The sequence below is a fragment of the Melanostigma gelatinosum genome, assembly GCF_949748355.1.
Source record: "Melanostigma gelatinosum genome assembly, chromosome: 13".
Classification (NCBI taxonomy): Eukaryota; Metazoa; Chordata; class Actinopteri; order Perciformes; family Zoarcidae; genus Melanostigma; species Melanostigma gelatinosum.
This window is the reverse complement of record NC_136646.1, coordinates 1020427-1042346: the sequence shown is the minus strand read 5'-3', so window position 1 is coordinate 1042346 and position 21920 is coordinate 1020427. Positions and strand designations below refer to the sequence as shown.

Genomic DNA, 21920 nt, shown 5'->3' with positions numbered 1-21920 from the left:
ACGACACATTCAAATGCATGGACATTTATACTCAGCTAGAATGCTGTTATCTTGGTTCGCAAACAAGAATAAACAGAATAAGGAAACCAGTCAAGGCAGATGTTTTTCTTTGAAGCATAGTGTCCTGTCTACGATACCCTGAAGGCACTTTATGGCCTGTTTACAAATCCCTGTGTTATCAGTTTGCCCCACAATAAACCATGGATACACCCAGTCAGATGCGTCCTTTGATGTCACTGTGACCTGGGCAAAGAGTTAAGTCACAGTATTGCAGAGACGGAATAAAGCTGTGAACCATCACACATCATATATGCCTGCAGAGGGTCATGCCCTTCAGCTGATGCCCATCAAGGGAAATACCGCAATCATGACCCCTGTGTGTGTCCCCGTCTTTAAAGACAGAAACAATGCACAGGAACAAACAGATAACAAGATAAACAAGGTTTAGTGCCTGAACTTCTAAAACTTACATTCTTTAACCCTAAAGCAGTAGACTGACATATTTTCCCATAACAGTTTCCTTCTTGGTGGGACTGCAACAAGGCGGGGCCAGCCCTATAAATGCCAAAGTCTGGCCCTGATGTACGGAGTATAGTTTTGGAGTTTCCCCGTTGGCCGTTGCTCTTTTAAAATAAATAGGGGGGGACCCTCCTCCATAGAGTGCCGCAGGGATGACGCCATTTTGTAGAGCAATCCCACAAGTTAGCTTAGCAGTGGTTCTCTTGACCAAAGACAGCCTACATGATTTTCCCATCCACGTTTAGTCTCATTTACCCACATGTTAGCAACCGGCTTAAGACACCTAAAAGCCTCAAAATTCACGAGAAGGGTATCTGCTGATGTATTTTATATTGTAGAACAAAGCGTAAACTATCATAAGCTTGTGTTAACCACAGACCTTATTTCAGGCATCCTACCAAAAACACATCAAAACAACCATTGACTTTGAGACGACTGAACAGGAAGTGCAAAAATGCTGAATCATTTCTGTGTTTTAGTCCCGCCCGTTTGCTCAGTGCTCCAATCAATTTCCCCATTTCCTGTTGTACTTCGATATGCTACGTCTGCTCAAAGGTAGCATTACTATGGAACTGAAGTTTTATTATACGCGCTCACTGTGTATGTAGACACATCTTAAGTTGGCTAATGTTAGCGAAATGCTAGCTAACTAGCTAATGTAGGGCTAAAGCTAAGTTGATCTGTTAATGTGAGATTCAGACATGTTAGCTTCCTCTGATCTCTGTGGTAACGTGAGAGAGATTATTAAGATGAATTATCGTTAGCCAGAAAAGATCACGCTAACGTTCCTTTGCTAATATTATCTCTACCTGCCGTGCCAACGTAACTTTAGTATTTGTCATTTACTTGGATATACACAAAGTCTGACACCCCAGCAGAAGTTACCTGTGTGTGTGTGTGTGTGTGTCCCTCCATAACATACTGTAGTCCTAACTGTTGTCTTATTGATGCTACATTCTGATACACAGAAATTGAATGCACCCGGCTAAACGACATTGACTAGCATCACCAGGCACAATTGAAAATGTAAATTAGTTCCACGTGTAGCTAGTACGTAGGGCTGTGCAATAAATCGATTTAATCGATTAATTCGAATGTGTGCTTTAAGGCGATGTGTTTTATTGAAAATCGAGAAAATCGCCCCCACCCCTCCCCCCCGTTGGGTTCCCGTAGTAGAGTGCGCGCGCATTGTTTACAAACGAAAACAATGGCGGCTAGCAGTGAAGCTCTCGTTCTTAAGAGAGGCAAGAATGTGTCTTCGGTGGTCTGGAAATGGTTCGGGTTCGTGTCATCTGACACAGAACAAACAGCACCACGATGTAAGGTCTGTCTAAAAGCTATTGCTACAAAATCAAGCAGCACAACAAATTTAATGCAGCACGGAGAAGTTTAATGCAGGGAGAAGTGTTGTTGCCCTGAGGAGGGAGCAGGACCGCGGGAGCACAAGCGACGCCGCCGCCGCCGCCACCTCACAACAACAACCCAGCATTTTGGAGATATTCACCAACTGTACTCCGCATGAGAAGAAGAGTGCCCGGTGGAAAGCCATCACGGATGCAGTCGCGATGTATATCGCAAAAGATATGGTGCCCATATACACCGTGGAAAAGCCGGGGTTTATTCACCTTCTCAAAGCTTTGGACCCCAGGTACGTGCTACCAAGCCGTAAACATTTTTCTGACGTTGCCTTGCCTCGGCTGTACAATAGTACACGCCAAAGGATCTCTGCGGAGCTGGAGGGGATGTCATTCTACTCCGCAACAACTGACCTGTGGTCCAGCAGGTTGACCCAGACACCGATCCACTTGACTGGTGGAAGCGTCACCAACGTAACTTTCCAAGGCTAAGTACTTTAGCAAAGAAATACCTCTCTGTGCCAGCTACAAGTGCCCCCTCTGAGAGGCTTTTTAGTGTGTGGGGGGGCATTGTTACATGCCACCGTGCATGCCTGAAGCCAGAGGTAGTAGACAGGCTTGTCTTCCTGGCAAAAAATATTTAGAAAAAACATGCACTACTGTTTAATACTGTTGGTTATGTTGTGAATGCACTTGATTTTGTTTACATGCACTTATTTACTGTGCAAAATATGTTATGTTGATGTTAGAACAGATGTTGCACTTTTGAAAATGTGAATGTTAAAGGGTCACATACATTTTATTTCATGCTGTGTTTGTATCAGTGTATTCAGTTAGAATAGCTTACTGTAAAGTTACATTTGCACAGTTGTTTACAATGGAAGGCTACTATTTAATGCCATTTAATGTTATGTTTAATTAAATTGTATATTTAAATGATTCAGGGAAACAAAAGAGTGACCAAATACTTTTTGTATACTACAGGCACCTTTCTACAATGTTCAGGTTTTGTTTGCACTTTATTTTTATCAACCTACGAGGGAAAATCATCACAAAATAAAATAAAAAATTGTTTTCAACAGCTTCTGTCATCTGCAAATTTTTTTTGGGGAAAAAAATCGATTTAAATCGTGAATCGGATTTTTTGTAAAAAAATCGGAGATTTTTTTTTTAGGCCATATCGCCCAGCCCTAGTATATATATATGTATACGTATTTATTCATGGCCTTTCACAGTATTTACATAGCACCTGCTTTTTAATAAAAAGAGACAAAGAAAACTCACTTTTTACAACATGGGACCTTTAATGTCTTTCTGTGCAGAAGTCAACCTTCCATCGTCCCCAGACACTGAAGTACAACAAAGGCTATGCTCTGGCCCCTCGCCCCACTGTGGGTATTGGACAGGACCCTCTTTTATCTGAACAGTTGCTTCAGCAGGAGATCAGTCATTTGTCTATTGAGACGCCAGACATTACTTATGGCTCCTCTGACCAGAGCACAGTCAAAGTCTTCATCCCAGCTCACGTGGCCCTTGACAAAAAGGTACAATAATATTATCTATTCATTCATTTTATTTGGATTGTTGTTGCTGTCCAATACACCATCCAATTAATTGCTTGTTTGTTTGTTTTGTACCACCCTCTTGTCTTGTAGGTGCTGCGCTACAATGCATACTTTTAGGAAAATATCCATTATTCCCCTGAAGAGGAGTGCTGGGTGCGTCCCGTGGTCATTAACTACTACCTCGAGGATGACTGCATGTCCATCTTTGAGCCCATAGTGGAGAATTCTGGATTATCTCAGGGAAAACGGCTCAAACGCCAGCGGCTGCCCAAGAATGAACGTGGAGAGCATTACCAATGGAAAGACCTCAATATTGGCATGGACTTGGAGGTGTACGGGGTCAAGTACCACATCACACAGTGTGACACTTTTACAAAGGTACAACATTCACTTATAGGAAAGCTCTTGAAGTGTGTCATGCATATTCGTTATCTTCTATGCATGTCTTACAAAACAATATGTTCATGTATGTATATATATGCTGTGTCTCATTCATCACATGTAGGACTTCATGGAAAGTGAGGGCATTGTTTTAAACGAGCCTGAGCCAATCCCTGTGGATCCCTACAGCAAACGTGGCAAAAACCCTCAGCCTGCCTTCACAAAAGCCTCTGGATTTGACAACTTGCACAAGTTTCTGACCATGGATTGTATGGTAAAGGAAATTTGTGAAGTTTGCGTTTCTTCTAGTTAGGATCGGGCCAATATATACAGTAATAGTGAAGCCAATTTTAAGTTAATTTAACCTTACAGTATAAATCATCTACAAAAGCAAAGTAAAACTCAGGATAAGTTTTGTACTAAACCACTGACATTTTTCAAATATAAGTGATCTTTTGAAGTGATCTTGCATCGTTAACCGGGTGTTTGTACCGTGACATTTTGCATTTGACTTTCTAATTCTAATCCAGGCTTTTAACCTCTTCTTGGTCAGGTGCTGCGTTTCTTTGCTCTGTGGGAGGATACGGATAATCTGTTCGGGGAGACCAGGCCTGTTACCATCCAGTATTACCTTGTGGATGACACGGTGGAGATCAATGAGGTCTACGTACGCAACTGTGGACGATTACACTTCCCTGTCCTGATGCGCAGACTGAAGTTGCCCAAGACAAGGAAACCGCCTGGTAAAATGCAACGTTGTGATTCTGTCACGTTCAGCTTTGTATATAACTGGATCTGACGCGGTGCTTTGGTTCAGGAGCCTCTTTGTATCCAGTCACGTCATCAGAGCGAATGACCCTAGAAAGTGTCTCTCATCTTAAAACCAGCATCACATGAACACAATTTACATCAAACTGTGTGCTGGAGGTTTCAGCAGCGGAGGTAGACGAGTACTACTCCCCCAAAGACTTCCAGGTGGGAGAAAGGATAGAGCTGCTGAGCCGTCGCTTCCTGCTGTATGACTGCGACGGCTTCACTAAAGAGTATTACCAAAAGAATCACCCTGACCTGGAGATGAAACCCTAGAGGTACCAAAAAAAACTGACCTGCTTCAGGAGAAGAAGACGGTAAGAACCGGAAATGTATTTTTCATCTGAAACTCTATCATCTCTATTGCCTGAGGATAGGTGACTTTTTGTCGCGATAGATGATGATGTTTTGTCCTTCATTACCCTCATCTGTCCATGTTTACATGTTTATTCATTGTACATTTATTGTACATATTGACCAGCTAAATATTGAACTTATTTTTGAATATGTGTGTGTTTTACTGTTGTGTACTGATGTGTCTGTAGCTGCTGTGACGTTTTATTATCTATTCTGTCCACCTCTATATCTCACACTGTCTACAGCCCAGCGCTGTGTTGAATAGTAGGCTGGCTCCCATAAGAATTGGCCTTCGAGTGTAGTATTCTTGAACGGGTGTTGAAAATATTTGATATGCTACAATTTGTATTTCTATTATGAATCCATCTACAGGAGGCTCCTCCCTATAATGCTTTTGGTTCACAAGAAGAATGTGCTAAAGACTTCAGGCGCCAGAAGCCGGGTATGCGGAAAGCAAATAACCAGCCGACCAAAGAGGTAAAACATCAGACCAGCCATTTAAAATAACACACCCCTCTAGAATCTTCACTTTAAAAACAAAATGTGACGCACACAACAATTGATGTCCATTCTCTATCAGTTGATTATGTAGCAGAGCCATCTTCATGATGTCATGGAAGGTTGGATTGCCTCAAGAGTTCACTCCACAAGACCAAGTGAAAGCCTTTGCAGAATGTTTAACATAATAAACAAAACGATTGCCTGATATCAGACAGAATTGTCATTTTGTCACACTCTTGCTCTTTCCATTCTCAGTCTGACATTGCCTCCACACTCACACCCTTACATTCGACAGGCGATGTGTTGCCATGTCCTCAGACTTTGTTCTGGTGTTTTAAGAGTGAAGCGAAGTAAATAGTTCCTAAAATATTCAATTCATGCCATTAAAAAAAAAAAAATGCCCATCAATCGCTAGTATTTGCTTATTCCGACTCAGAACTTCAAGAGAAGCCTACCAGAGGGGAGAGTTGGTAGAACCAGTGGGGAGAACTGGTTCGACCTTGAGGCCAAAGTGAATTATAACGTTACCATGATGTGTTCACGTGTGATCTCGTAAAACGAAAGTTACGGACGTAACTACGGTTCTATGAATCCTGGATGACCGCCAGAGGCAGTGCTTAACACTGAATGTATTCCGTCGCGCGCACGCGCAGGTCGAATATTTATATCAACAAAGTCACGTGTGACCTCGGATGACCACCGTCATCTATAAGTTCCGGTGTCATCCTGAGCTCAGTCCTATGGAATCTTCTCGCGAGTTCACGGGATTCCGAGTGACCAAGAACTCTGGCGGTCATCCAGGATTCATAGAACCGTAGTTACGTCCGTAACTTTCGTTCTATTTCATCCTTACTGACCGCCAGAGGCAGTGCTTAACACTGGATGACTTATACCAAAAGAGTCACGAGGAAGCACAGTAACTACCCCTTATAGCTCCGGCAGAGAAAATTGGCCAAGAACCCTCCCCAGTGGGTGAGGGCCGGCAACGTTAACTCTGTAGTGTTTGGTGAATGTGCTCGGCGATGCCCATGAGGCCGCCGCACATGTATCCCCCACAGGCACACCACTCAGGCTTGCCCTCGGTGTGGAGACACTCTTGGTAGTGACCCTTCACCCCGGATGGCCGAGCGCAGCCGCTCGCCTTGTATGTATCGGCAATGGCCTCCACTATCCAGTGGGACAGGTGCCGTTTTTCCTTTTTTACCTTAAAAAGGAGCACAGCCCTTCTTAGGCTCACCATAACTGACTATGCAGGCGGTGGCTGCCATATAAGCTCTGAGGGCCCACACTGGGCACAGCAGCCTTGACCTCTCCTCTCCCGATGGGGGAGGGGGGGGGGTCAACTTTGCCAGCTGAATAGGCCGGTTTATATGTGAACGTATCCACCCCCTTGGGAGAAACACTGCCTTAGGCCAGAAAGTGACACCCAAGCCATCTGAGTTCCACCTCAGACATGATTCTTCCACTGATAGGGCATGCAGCTCGCCCCCACATTGAGCTGAATTGACAGCAAGGAGAAAACCGTCTTGCTGATAGCCATCTAGGCTCCGCCTGTGCCAGGGGTTCAAAAGGACAAGCATAAGCTGTCCAGTACCAAGGGTAGGTCCCATGCAGGGGAGACCGGCCCTTATCCAGGAGAGACTGTAGAAACTCAGTACAGCAGGCACGGGGCGCTGTACTGGGACCTTGTTCCGAGCCGCACACTAGTCGGAGAACAGCTTCCACCTGTCTCTTGTACTGCAGGCAGGTAGACCGCGCACTGGCATTCAGAATAGTCCGTCAGACTGGTTCTATGCAGCCACTCAGCATCCGGTCGGGCCCCCCCGTGACCCCTAATTGAAGGCGGCAGGGATTGGAATGCCAAATCCGACCCTCTAGTTGCGACAGGAGATCCCTCCTGTCGGGGAAGAACTCTGACAAGCTTATAGCAAAAGCAGAGGGACTGGTGGAAAGGCATAAAGAAGATCCTCTGGCCACGTGTGAGCCAGGGCATCTTGACCCAGAGGGCTGGTCCTCTCCGTCAGGGAGACCCAGTGGGGGCAGTGGGTCGACACGTCTGGATGCAGCCGCCACTCTCCTGGTGGAGGCTTGTAACAGAACAGGAAAACCACAACCTTGTTCCATTCCCCTGGTGGGTACATTGCCCACAGGCTGGTCAGGCGAGGGGCCTCCCAAGTCAGAAGGCCACGGTGATCCCCGTAGCAACTTCTGCAGATCTGGTGCCCCATCGATAGTTCATGGGAAATCACAGCAGAGGTGCTGTCCACCGGACAAGCACATGCTTTCCCTTCAACATGGAAGGAAGTGCTCGAGCGCTAGCTCTAGAACCTGGACCTGCGGTCTTTCAGCAGACAACTGCCCCCAGGCTGTCCCGTTCTGTCACCCTGCACCCGCCTTGAGAGGCAGGTACCTGTTGTGACAATCTCCTGGTGGAATGGAACCGAGCCCCTGGGGCTCGGTTCCTGGGACACTGTTCGCCAGATATGCACTCCCTCCATGGGGATAGTGAATAGATGAATAGACACTGTTTCGATAATATTATTGCCCTGTATCTGTGCCACTTGGCATCCAAGTGAAGGCTGTTCAGCCATCCGCACTGGGGCGACAGACAGGCCCTCATAATGAAGGTTATGCTCTGAGAAGGGCTCAGGTAGCTCCTCTCCATGTTCACCTTGAGGCCTACCGGGCCACGTGAGAGAAGGCGAGCAGTGTCCTGTGGCGCCTGAAGCCGGGACGGCACCTAGGTCAGCCAGTCGTCTAAGTACGGCAGTATGTTCACGCCCTGCGATTGCAGGGGGAAAGGACAGCAGTAACACACTGTGGACACCCATGGGGAGATGGGAGAGTCCGAATGGAAGCACCCAGGACTGAAAGTTGTGGTGACGCACCATGGGAACAGGCGTCGATAGACGTGAAGCACTCTCCCTTGGAAATCCGCTGATGGGAGAAAGAACCCTGACAGCCGGCCTGGAGACATCTCCTGGCACCCCTGCCGGGGGGGACGGGGACGTAAGTAGGGTTGTATAGGTAGCGGTCCGGCCTCTCAGCAGGACGCCGAGGCCTGTTGCGCTACTAGGGTAAGCTGGAGGCTGAGAAACGGCCTTGTGGGCCAAAAATGGGACCCCTAGGTCTGGGGGTGCAGGCATGTCCCTGCAAAGACCAGAGAACTGCTGCCAGGTCTGGCTAGCTCTAACAGTCCGCTGAAGCGCCTGTACAGCAGCTGACTCGAACAGCTCACCAGGCTCCACTGGGACAGTATGGAGGGTCCTCCTACATGTCTCAGATAGGGGTGACTGCGCCAGCCAAACCTGGCGGCGAGTCTGAACCAGGGTGGACATCATACATCCACGTTCCCTCGATATGAACGCAAACGCCTGCAATGAAGCATCACTGAGCAGAAGCGTCGAAGTAGCCCGCTGCAGAGAATCTGCGAGGGAAAGCATGAGGTGGGAGAGGGAGTTGTCGATACGGTGCACAGCGCTGCTGTGTCCTAAGCCCTGGATAGCAGGTCATCTTTGACCCGACATTGGGTCGAGGGCACCTGGCATCGGGCCTCAGAGTCTCCTCAGGGGAAACTGATGGACGCCATAGTCGTCTAACTGGCTGGCATACGTGCAAGGCCAGATTTGCCACCTCCTGCATGGTCTGATGTAAGGCGGGAGAGAGCCCTGGTGTCTCCACCATGCACGCAACTCCCTCAGATATTCCTCGGAGGGAGGAAGAAAAGGTGGTGAGGGCGGGAAGGTGCCTGAAGAAGGCACTCACAGGTGGATGTTCCAGCTGCTGTGTATGCCCGGCGTGCAAGCGCCATACAAATGACCAGGGTAGGTTGGTCTGGATTCAGCTGCCCTGACAGGGGGAGGTAGCCCTCCCGCATCAGGTGTTCCACTTCGGCCAGCCTAGCAGACCTTACTGCTCAAGGCGTGATGCCGCAGGTCCTGCCTGGGTTCTCCCTGCCAGGGCAAGAGGTCAGGGCCGTCCTCCGGCTGAAGAGGAGCTATACAGGTCCTACAGCCGGGAGAGTTTAACATGGCCGCGATTCTGGTGGAACCCTTGTCCCACTAGTTTATGCGGAATTCCAAATCAGTCCGAGCGGGAGCGCTCTGCTGAATGTTAAGAGAACAGGCAGGGGGCAGTCAGTGGCGAGTGATCCTTCGGACACTCTTCCCTTAGCCAGCCGCTGCGGATATTGGTGACCCACCAGTTAGCCTGAGCGAGAGCACTCTGCAACTGTGGAAACAGGTCAGGCAAAGTCCTTATAGTGAGAGGGGCGAGGGCACTCTCTAAGCCCACTCTCTTCACTAAGATAGTTGCTGCGGATATTAGTGTCCCCCCAGTTAGCTTGAGCGAGAGCACTCTGTTACCGTAAAAAACGGACAAAACAGAACACAGTCCGTACAGTGAGAGGGGAGCGAGGCCACTCTTCACTAAGATAGTTGCTGCCGATATTGGTGTCCCACCAGTTAGCTTGAGTGAGAGCACTCTGCCACTGTGGAAACAGGTCAGGCAAAGTCCTTATAGTGAGAGGGGCGAGGACACTCTTCACTAAACTAATTGCTGCAGATATTGGTGTCCCACCAGTTAGCTTGAGCGAGAGCACTCTGCCACTGTGGAAACAGGCCAGGCAAGTCCTTATAGTGAGAGGGGAGCGAGGACACTCTTCACTAAGCTAGTTGCTGCAGATATTGGTGTCCCACCAGTTAGCTTGAGCGAGAGCACTCTGCTACTGTGAAAAACTGACAAAAAGAACACAGTCCTTACAGTGAGAGGGGAGCGAGGACACTCTTCACTAAGACAGCTGCTGCAGATATTGGTGTCCCACCAGTTAGCTTGAGCGAGAGCACTCTGCCACTGTGGAACAGGTCAGGAAAACAGTCCTCATAGTGAGAGGGGAGCGAGGACACTCTTCACTCGGATAGTTGCTGCAGATATTGGTGCCCCACCAGTTAGCTTGAGCGAGAGCACTCTGCTACTGTGAAAACGGACAAAAAAAACCACAGTCCTTACAGTGCAAGGACACTCTCCACTTGGACAGGTGCTGTAACTCTTGGTGTGCTACCAGTTAGCCTGAGCGAGGGCACTCTGCTAACTGATATCCGCTACCGATATGTCCATAATGTTTACAACAATCAATGGACCCACCGAGTATTAGCTTAGTCTAGTTAGCCGGAGCGAACTCGACAGCCGTAATGCGTAAAAACCATCAATGGGCACAACCTCGATGTTGATTTAGTCTAACTAGCATTCACCGAGTTAGCCTGAGCGAGCACATTCCGCTAACTGTGATCGTTGTAATGCTACAAAGTTGATGGCCAATACAAAGTTGATGGCCGCAGTCCCAGCATCAGCTTTTGTTTAGCTAGTTTCCCACTGAGTTAACCTGAGCGAGGACGCTCTGTTAACTGTGACAGCTGTAAGGATACAAAGTTGATGGCTACAGCCCCAGTATCAGCTTTGTTTAGCTAGTTTTCCACTGAGGTAACCTGAGCGGGGACGCTCTGTTAACTGTGACAGCTGTAAGGATACAAAGTTGATGGCTACAGCCCCAGTATCAGCTCTGTTTAGCTAGTTTCCCACTGAGTTAACCTGAGCGAGGACGCTCTGTTAACTGTGACAGCTCTGTTAACTGTGACAGCCGTAAGGATACAAAGTTGATGGACGCAGTCCCAGTATCAGCTTTTGTTTAGCTAGTTTCCCACTGAGTTAACCTGAGCGAGGACGCTCTGTTAACTGTGACAGCTGTAAGGATACAAAGTTGATGGCTACAGCCCCAGTATCAGCTTTGTTTAGCTAGTTTTCCACTGAGTTAACCTGAGCGAGGACGCTCTGTTAACTGTGACAGCCGTAAGGTTTACAAAGTTGATGGACGCAGTCCCAGCTAGCATCCAAGTTAGCCTGAGTGAAGACACTGCTAACTGCGAATTACGTCAGATGTAAAGATTAAATCTCCATGTACACAACGCCAATGCGGACTAGTGTCTCCCAAAGTTTGCCTGAGCAGGAACACTCTGCTAACTGTGATAGCCGTAACACTGTGAAGGGCGGGCCGACAGCGTAATTCTACGCTCTCGTTAGCGCGCCACTCGATTACTAGAGCGGAAGCGCTCTGCCAACCGTGGAACAAACAACTGTTATAGAAAACAATGTTAATCGATCTTACCGATTGCTGTCATCACGACTTAGCTGCCCTTATCAGACTGGTGACGACCGATGATAGGGGCGTCCACCAGTCCGGGGCTTGATGTCCGCACGGCGAACACACCGTTCCCTCCGAAGAGGGACAGCTCGTCGCAGCCTTTGGAGGGCGAGAGAACCGCAACTCCGACCGGTAGTCACAAGGCTACAGCGACGAGCTCTAATATGTCTTGATCGTAGACACATCCTTGTTTAAGCTACCATGGTAGCTAACCTGCGACGCGAGAAGAAAAAAAGGACTGAGCTCAGGATGACACCGGAACTTATAGATGACGGTGGTCATCCGAGGTCACACGTGACTTTGTTGATATAAATATTCGACCTGCGCGTGCGCGCGACGGAATACATTCAGTGTTAAGCACTGCCTCTGGCGGTCAGTAAGGATGAAATAGAATGTAGTTTCCATTGACAATCCAGTTGTTTGAAGGAGATTTTTTACATTAATATTAAATAGATATTAAAAGGGGAATCATGACCTGTTTACAAAACCTCTGAACAGCTTATAATACATCATTCAAACTACTAATGACAAGGTTTGTTTTAATCAATAAAAAACACAATCTTTTATTTCATTGTATATATATATATATACATACGTATATATATATATACGTATATATATATATACGTATATATATATATATACGTATATATATATATATATATATATATACGTATATATATATATACATGTATATATATATATATATATATATATATATATATATGTATATATATATATATATGTATATATATATATATATATATATATATATATATATATATATATATGTATATGTATATATGTATATATTAGGGCTGGGCGATAAATCGATTTAATCGATTAATTCGAATGTGTGCTTTAAGGCGATGTGTTTTATTGAAAATCGAGAAAATCGCCCCCACCCCTCCCCCCCGTTGGGTTCCCGTAGTAGAGTGTGCGCGCATTGTTTACAAACGAAAACAATGGCGGCTAGCAGTGAAGCTCTCGTTCTTAAGAGAGGCAAGAATGTGTCTTCGGTGGTCTGGAAATGGTTCGGGTTCGTGTCATCTGACACAGAACAAACAGCACCACGATGTAAGGTCTGTCTAAAAGCTATTGCTACAAAATCAAGCAGCACAACAAATTTAATGCAGCACGGAGAAGTTTAATGCAGGGAGAAGTGTTGTTGCCCTGAGGAGGGAGCAGGACCGCGGGAGCACAAGCGACACCGCCGCCGCCGCCGCCACCTCACAACAACAACCCAGCATTTTGGAGACATTCACCAACTGTACTCCGCATGAGAAGAAGAGTGCCCGGTGGAAAGCCATCACGGATGCAGTCGCGATGTATATCGCAAAAGATATGGTGCCCATATACACCGTGGAAAAGCCGGGGTTTATTCACCTTCTCAAAGCTTTGGACCCCAGGTACGTGCTACCAAGCCGTAAACATTTTTCTGACGTTGCCTTGCCTCGGCTGTACAATAGTACACGCCAAAGGATCTCTGCGGAGCTGGAGGGGATGTCATTCTACTCCGCAACAACTGACCTGTGGTCCAGCAGGTTGACCCAGACACCGATCCACTTGACTGGTGGAAGCGTCACCAACGTAACTTTCCAAGGCTAAGTACTTTAGCAAAGAAATACCTCTCTGTGCCAGCTACAAGTGCCCCCTCTGAGAGGCTTTTCAGTGTGTGGGGGGGCATTGTTACATGCCACCGTGCATGCCTGAAGCCAGAGGTAGTAGACAGGCTTGTCTTCCTGGCAAAAAATATTTAGAAAAAACATGCACTACTGTTTAATACTGTTGGTTATGTTGTGAATGCACTTGATTTTGTTTACATGCACTTATTTACTGTGCAAAATATGTTATGTTGATGTTAGAACAGATGTTGCACTTTTGAAAATGTGAATGTTAAAGGGTCACATACATTTTATTTCATGCTGTGTTTGTATCAGTGTATTCAGTTAGAAAAGCTTACTGTAAAAAGTTACATTTGCACAGTTGTTTACAATGGAAGGCTACTATTTAATGCCATTTAATGTTATGTTTAATTAAATTGTATATTTAAATGATTCAGGGAAACAAAAGAGTGACCAAATACTTTTTGTATACTACAGGCACCTTTCTACAATGTTCAGGTTTTGTTTGCACTTTATTTTTATCAACCTACGAGGGAAAATCATCACAAAATAAAATAAAAAATTGTTTTCAACAGCTTCTGTCATCTGCAAATTTTTTTGGGGGAAAAAAATCGATTTAAATCGTGAATCGGATTTTTTGTAAAAAAATCGGAGATTTTGTTTTTAGGCCACATCGCCCAGCCCTACTAGTACGTTGTACTGGAAGGTGGATTTACAACACTGCAGACCAGCCAATGAGAGAGAACCTTCACCACCTCGACACGGCACTTCCTGCACAAACCTGCTGTTTTTAAATTGCCAAGCATCAACAGCGACCGCAATATGTTTTGTATTCACTGGACCCAGATCTTGGGGGTGGGTGCACAGTGGAAAACGAATAGAGAAGAGCTGAGAACAGAGCTGTACCGTGGAGACGCGGCATTAGTCTGATACGGGATTGACAAACGATGGTAGTGTTCACACATGAGACAACACACTGGCTGCGCAGTACGTTAGGGGTTAAGTTCCGGTGGTGGAAAAGTTTTCAAAGGAGTTTGAGGGGCTGAACATCGCTGACCCAGCTGCTGCTTCAGCTTGTGAAGCTTTATTCACAGTTCTGCTCACCGTGAAGTGCACAGCAGCATAGCAAGGCGGATGGATATTTCTCATGTTTGTTGTCACTTCCTGCACCGACAATAAAACATTCCGGAGCCACATGGACGACAGATAGTCAATCACATTTGTAAAAAAGTAATCGGCATTTAGTGGCATGAATGTTTTCCAGATGCATGTTTTCCACACCAGGTGATCGGAGCTGTCTCTCCACAGATCAACAGTTTTTCGGAGCTGGAGGTGGCGTCCGTGCAGAGTGTGTCGTCGCTGAGCTCCCACAGCTACGGCCTCATCGTCATCTTTATCACCGGCCTGGCTCTAGGGAGCTTAATCACCTGGAGACTGACCAGATGGCACTGAGGCTCGCATTCTCTCACACACACACACACTCACACTCACACTCCTCTTTTGATCTTTCATATAAAGGCCGACAAGAATGCAAATGGTATTTCATCTTCTGACAGGTACTTTACCTGACACGCAATAAAATAATATAAGTTAAATGCTGAGCAGCAAATCATTTCAACGCAGGTGTGACATATGATCCATTAATGTGGGTGTGACTGGGTATCTGACAGTACTTTGTTTCAAGCAGCAGTGTGTAGCAGGTTTAAATTGCATTTCGATCGGTTATGGAAACTGGGCTTGTATATGGTTGTGTGTGTGTGTATGTGTGTGTGTGTGTCTGTGTGTGAGAAAGATGCCAGTGATCTTTTTCCGTCTTTCTGTCTGTCTCTGTTCATTCATTATTAATCCCTCAACAGTGTCCCGCCCTACTCCCTGCTCATTTATTATGGCTGCGCAGTAGAAACGCACTGGTAGGGGCATCCTGTGCTAGGTGCACGTCTCAGGTGATGTAACATGCACTCTGGCGGCCATCTTGTAGATCCACAGCTCTCGACGACATCGGCTGTGAACAACTTAACAGTCTCAGCATGAAATCCACAAGAAAGGAATGGAAAAGATAAGAAATAACTGATATTGTGTAGCTTTAATTGACAATGTTATCGCAATACCTGACAGCGAACACAAGAGGGAGCTCCTCTGCACCGCACACATATGAGCTGGACACAGCAGCATATTACTGCCACCAATATCAAGTTATTTTCATAATAACAAGAACATTTTCTTGTATTAACGTACGCCTTTTCTCATTATGATAAATACGTTAACACTGTGAAACACCATACAGGAATTCACTGACATTAACTTATATCAGACCAAACGCCACAAAACTGCCCCAGGAGGAGAGCCGAGATGGAAGCTAAGCTAACCCAGCTAGGACCAGAGGCCGTTCCACTACCCAGCCTACTGCTGGCTGTCTGATGTTCGGTCGCAGAACAATAAGATGGATCAAAGCAGCGGGAGATCAGTGACTGTTGAGCCCACATCTTCACAGGGACCTGGATCCATCGTCCATCCCGGATCAAGCTGCACTCAGGTGGACATCAGGACAGAGCTCAGGACTCCGGTGGGACGAGAGGAGGTGGGCTCTGTGTTTACACCATCATGCTTGGTGCTCACACAGTCAAAGTTGAGGGACAATGTTTTCCTCAGGTTGGATTTTTAATGTTAAGATGTCGGTCATATTAGACTTGTTTTTGTTGCTGCTGTTCACAGGAATGTACAGCTACGTCCGTTTTGTTTGTCATGTGTTTGTCACATGGCATCAGTCGATTTGAGAACTTAGGAGTTCTTCTGATGTGAATCTTTTGCCTTCGAATGACATGCTGAGTTTTCACTTTACTCATGAAATGATGTTCCAAGAGAAACATCAGCATGTCAGCATATCTCCCCGCAGGGTTCACACACCAAATCCAACGCGGTCGAACCCTGAATGAATGCTCCCCAGTGGCCGCCCTCCATCTGCCGGTTACTGTGATAACTTACTGTAATTTCATCACTGAAAAGAATCATTACTGCAAGGTCACTGGAGCAGCCTCGTGCTGTCTTTCTACCAGCTTTGGTGCATAGGGGCCTCCAGCTGCAGGTCCAGGTTCACCTCATTTACTTTACATTTTCAAGGCAGAAGGGGAATTTAACAATTTTATGTTTTACCTTCTTAAAATGTTTTATAGTGTGATAACATACTCATTTCTTTTTTTTTAAATATATTTCTCATTATTTCAACACATCACTTAATACAAGCACTACTTATTAATACAATTAAAAGAAGTTCCAGTCAATGCTTTAACATGTAGCCTGCCATGGCCTGATAGATGGACAATGACCTGGATGTGTTGGTTCAACAGCTGGATGTGTTGGTTCCTGTTCCTATATGGAGCCTGTTAGAGCGGCAGTTTATAAAAAATAACTTTTTGTCATCATTGCTCAAACTGTCACTCTATCCTGGCAGTAGAGACAGATAACCTGTGGAACAATCTGCTTCCTCTGCCTCTTTTCAGTGCCACTAATGACATAACAAGATCCCGACGTTGGTTGGTTAGTTTTGGCTCCACTGTTTCCAGCAGGGCGGCCGGGTCACAGACGTTCTCACTGCCTGAAGTTTAAATATAATCCAGTATCTCCTCAATCCCTGTTTGACTCTGCAGCATGTGTGAGACTGATGGAGAGCCGAGGATATGCTGCTGGGTTATTTTATGTACTGCCAAAATAAACAAATAAATAAAAGAAGGAAGAAATGTCGTCATTATGCAAATAAGTTGTGTTCTGGGTTGGTGGGCTTGGGTTTGAGTTTGTGGTGAGCAGGCTGACACAAGGGGAAGTGGGCCTGACGCCATTCAGACACACAGCATTGAATTATGGATGATTCTGTCGAAGAGAAATGCGTGTTTACTCTGTTAGTATTATAATTATGTATTGTGCTTACATGTAGCTTAGCAAAGGGCCCCCCTTGGTTACTGTTGCTATGCCTATCAAACGTTAGGTTTGGACAGTTGGCTCGCTCCGCGCATAGCGCTCAGAGGTTTACTTCGACAGAACATCACTTTCTATTGGAGATAAACCTTAGCTGAATTTCAGGAGCAGGGCCACACCTGCACGGGGCCACTCCCGGCCACACCCTACAAATACCCACGGCCACCATAGCTCAGCCTGCTACGCCTTTCGCACCAAACCGTAAGGCTGCTACACCTTCAGAAAAGAAGAAGGCTGCTAGGTCGTTCGCACCAAACCGCAAGAATGTCCGCCGCACCGCAAAAACAACGAACAGGAAAGGAAAATAAACCCCTTACCTCGCCAGCATGGACCTACTACTAACCGGGGCCCAACGCAGCCGAACCCGCCGACCGGCCACATCCATCGACCGGAATCCCTCCCTCCGGGCAATCCGCCAGTACGGGGACCCAGACCGACCGTCATCTTCCAGCGAACCAAGTCCCACACCGGCACGCCTCCGCGGCAGACGGCGATCCGCTGCCCCCGAACGCGGGCAACGGACGCGGAAGTCTCCCCCTTCCTCCTCCGCTCGCTCCGGACGCAGCGCTCGGGGACAAACTTCCGACAGCCGGCTTCCGGCGACTCCAGCATCCCAGCACGCCGCGCTCGAAGCCACCGGCACGGCGCTCGCGCCCTGACCGCATCTCCCAGCGGGACCGACCCGCCCAGGATCGCCGCCCGGACCGTAGCGCGCATGTTAACGGAGCTGCAGGAGAGGGGGATCCCCCACAAGCGCCGCGACAAAAAAAAAAAAAGCGACACTGCTCCAACTCCTGGCAGCCGCCATGACACCTCGCCACGCAGCGACAGACTTTCCAGCAACACACGGGCGCGCTGCCAGCGACGCAATCACGCACCACCAAGCCCCGCCCCGCCGGCCTCGACGTTCCAGGTTGCCAGGTTCACAGCGTCCCCCTCCACCATCCCATGCAAACCCCCCGATTCATGGCCGCTCCGGAATGCCAACTCTCCCTCCCTCACTACTTCCGCAGGATCCTACTTCAGAAGTCTCCTCTGTCCCCCTCCCCCATTCTGCTTCTCCACCATGCAGATACCAAGCAACAACGAAACGTAGCAACGCAGCCACGGAGTGCAATGACGCAGCCACTCAACGACTCAGCCATGCTACGCAACGCTAGAACGCAGCAGCCACGCATCGCAGCCACTGACCGCAGCCACGCAACAATGCAGCAACCGAACGCAGCAGGCAACGGGACGCAGCAACAGGAACAGAACGCAGCAACGAATCGCAGCAACGCAACAACGCAGCAACGGACCGCAGCAACGCAGCCACGGAGTGCAATGACGCAGCCACGGAACGACTCAGCCATGCCACGTAACGCAGCAACGCCGGAACGGAATACAGCAACGGCAGAACGCAGCAGCCATGCATTGCAACGACGGAACACAGCAACGTACCCCAGCAACGTAACGCAGCAACGTAACGCAGCAACGCCGGAATGGAACGGAACGCAGCAACGCCGCAATGGAATACAGCAACGGCAGAACACAGCAGCCACGCATTGCAACGACGGAACACAGCAACGTACCTCAGCAACGTAACGCAGCAACGCCGGAATGGAACGGAACGCAGCAACACCGGAACGGAATACAGCAACGGCAGAATGCAGCAGCCATGCATTGCAACGACGGAACACAGCAACGTACCCCAACAGAACATCACTTTCTATGTGTGTTTGTTGTAATTACACACGCATCATATGAGTCGTGTTTAATCACCGGATACAGTTTTTAAAGGAGCGTTTATCCGACAGTGAAGGAAAGGAGGCGGAGTTTCTGAGGGAAGAAGAGTTCACTTAACGTTAACTTTAGTATACTACTCTCGTTTGATCGGTGCCCAGCAAAGCAACCCTCGATCACTGTTCTCCACCATCAACCGCCTACTCCGCCCCATTGACACCCCCATCCCTCTGGTGCTCCCGATCTCTGCTCCAAATTCCTCGACTTCTTCCAGGCGAAAGTCGACTCCATCCACCAGCAGCTCCTGACACCAGCCCCTCCCCCTCCACCCGCACTTCAGCCACCTGGCAACGCCCCCTCAGCGCCGCACCTCTCCCTTTGTGACCTCTCCTCCTTCTCCCCTGTGGATGCTCCCCAAGTGGCCAAGTTGGTCAGCCAAGATGTCCACCTGCTCCCTGGACCCCATGCCTACAGCCCTGGTCAAGGACTGCCTACCCACCCTCTGCCCCTACATGGTGGACATCATCAATGCTTCTTTGGCATCTGGTATTGTCCCTACCAGCTTCAAAACTGCCTCACTCACCCCCATCCTCAAAAAGCCTGGCCTGGACATTGATGACCTCCACAACCACCGGCCGATCTCCAACCTTCCCTTCCTCAGTAAGACTCTGGAAAGAGTAGTCGCCGGCCAACTCCATCTCCACATGTCCAAACATGAGCTCTATGAGCCCCTCCAATCCGGCTTCAGACTCCAACACAGCACGGAGACCGCCCTCATTAAGATCATCAACGATCTCCTCATTGCTGCTGACTCTGGCCGCCTCAGCATCCTCATCCTCCTGGACCTCTCTGCAGCATTTGACACTGTCTCCCATACCATCCTCCTCAACCGCCTATCTGACCTTCTAGGGGTCACTGGCACCGCCCTCTCCTGGTTTACATCCTACCTCCATAACAGGGAACAGTTTGTTTCCATCAACGGCTCTATTTCCCCCCTAGCCCCAGTCAATCATGGCGTGCCCCAAGGCTCTGTGCTTGGCCCCCTCCTCTTCACCATCTACATGCTCCCCCTCGGCAAGATCATCCGCCATCACGGACTGAACTTCCACTGCTATGCTGATGATACTCAAATCTATCTCAGTACTACTCCATCCTCACAGCTCCCCCCTCAGTCCCTTGTCAACTGCCTGTATGAAATAAAAACCTGGATGTCATCAAATCTCCTCAAACTCAACACCAAGAAGACAGAGCTCATGGTTGTGGCACCCAAGGCGCTGCTCCGGAAGGTTGGTGACTTCATCCTCGAGGTTGACGGCTGCTCCATCTCCCCATCTCCTGAAGTCCGCAACCTGGGTGTCATCCTGGACTCCACCCTTTCCTTCAAGTCCCACATCAAGTCCGTAACCAAAACTGCCTTTTTCCATCTCAGGAACATTGCCAGACTCCGACCGTCACTCTCGGAGTCTGTTGCTGAAACCCTGGTCCATGCGTTTGTCACCTCCCGCTTGGACTACTGCAATGGTGTCCTGTTCGGGGTACCCAACAAAACCCTGGACAGGCTCCAGTATGTACAAAACTCTGTTGCCAGGGTTCTCACGCACACAAAGCCCTGGGAGCACATCACCCCAACCCTCATCAACCTCCACTGGCTCCCGGTCAAGTCCCGCATCTCATACAAGATCCTCCTCCTCACCTACAAGTCCCTCCATGCCCATGCCCCCCAGTACCTATCGGACCTCCTCCGCCCACATGCCCCTCCCCGGAACCTGCGGTCTTCAGACTCTGGCCTGCTTACCACCGCCCGCACCAAACTGCGAACCTTCGGGGACAGAGCTTTCAGTGTGGCAGCCCCCACCCTCTGGAACTCTCTCCCTGCGGTGATTCGCAACATCTCCACTCTGGACGCCTTCAAAAGGGCCCTCAAGTCCCATCTGTTCGCCAAGGCTTTCGGCCCCTAGTTTACTTGTTTTGTTTTTCTGACTGTTTGTCTAAACTGTTTTGTTACTCTTGTAAAGCGGCCTTGGGTCCCCTGAAAGGCGCTATATAAATTAAAGTTATTATTATTATTATTATTTAGAAGTGTTTCTAGTTGGTTGCCATGGCGTGTGAAGGTAGCGGCATGTCAGGTAAGCTCAACGCACACTTAAAGACTTCCATTCGAGTTAAAGTGCATATTCCTATTTATCATGGCTGTATTTGTGTACATCGCCTGGCTGTATCCCGCACAGTGACACTATTGTGAACATGTAGGTGAAGGCAGGGCCGGACTGGCGGAAAAAAGTGGCCCGGGAGTTACTGTCAGACCGGCCTGGTTCCTCTGGCACTTCAGGGGAATCCTAACCATCTCCGGGATCAATCCCGGCTCCTTCCCCCGGCCACTCCACCACAGCGCGCAGAGGAGTCCCAGACCACCATCAAAGCCTGGGCCGCTGGCCCTCCCCCGCCTACCAACTCTACACTCGCCACAGTGCCACCGACATGCGCAACGGGCAGGCGGCACTGCTCCCGTAGGCAGGCTTTTGGGGGTGTGCAAGGCCCGGGAGCCGCAGTGGACCCTCAAACTAGCCTTTCCCCAAACCGCTTCGCTCAGGCTACCCTCCACCAACCATCCCTAACACTCTCCAGCCGGCCAAATCGCCGAGGTGGGGCCCTAAGCTAGTGAATTGGAGATAAACCTTAGCTGAATTTCAGGAGCAGGGCCACACCTCCACGGGGCCACTCCCGGCCACACCCTACAAATACCCACGGCCACCATAGCTCAGCCTGCTACGCCTTTCGCACCCCACCCTCCCGCCCCTCTTTAAAACTACTCGCGGAAGGCCACCTGCCTCCACAGCCACTACTGTCCCACATGGACTGGGGGGGTGTGCAAGGCCCGGGAGCCGCAGTGGACCCTCAAACTAGCCTTTCCCCAAACCGC

The 21920-nt window shown here is 48.5% G+C and overlaps 1 protein-coding gene and 1 pseudogene across 2 annotated transcripts in view; both read left to right on the top strand.

Moving 5' to 3' along the window:
* Positions 1-21920, top strand: part of LOC306787309 (uncharacterized protein) — a gene marked incomplete at both ends in the record, with an annotated part of 47755 nt that overhangs the window by 18744 nt on the left and 7091 nt on the right. The window lies entirely within an intron of this gene.
* Positions 672-18374, top strand: LOC306787297 (EF-hand domain-containing protein 1-like; annotated as a pseudogene). The gene is made up of 8 exons: positions 672-701; positions 3197-3418; positions 3530-3817; positions 3945-4094; positions 4374-4563; positions 4722-4947; positions 17730-17984; positions 18351-18374. The product of its transcript is annotated as an EF-hand domain-containing protein 1-like (transcript).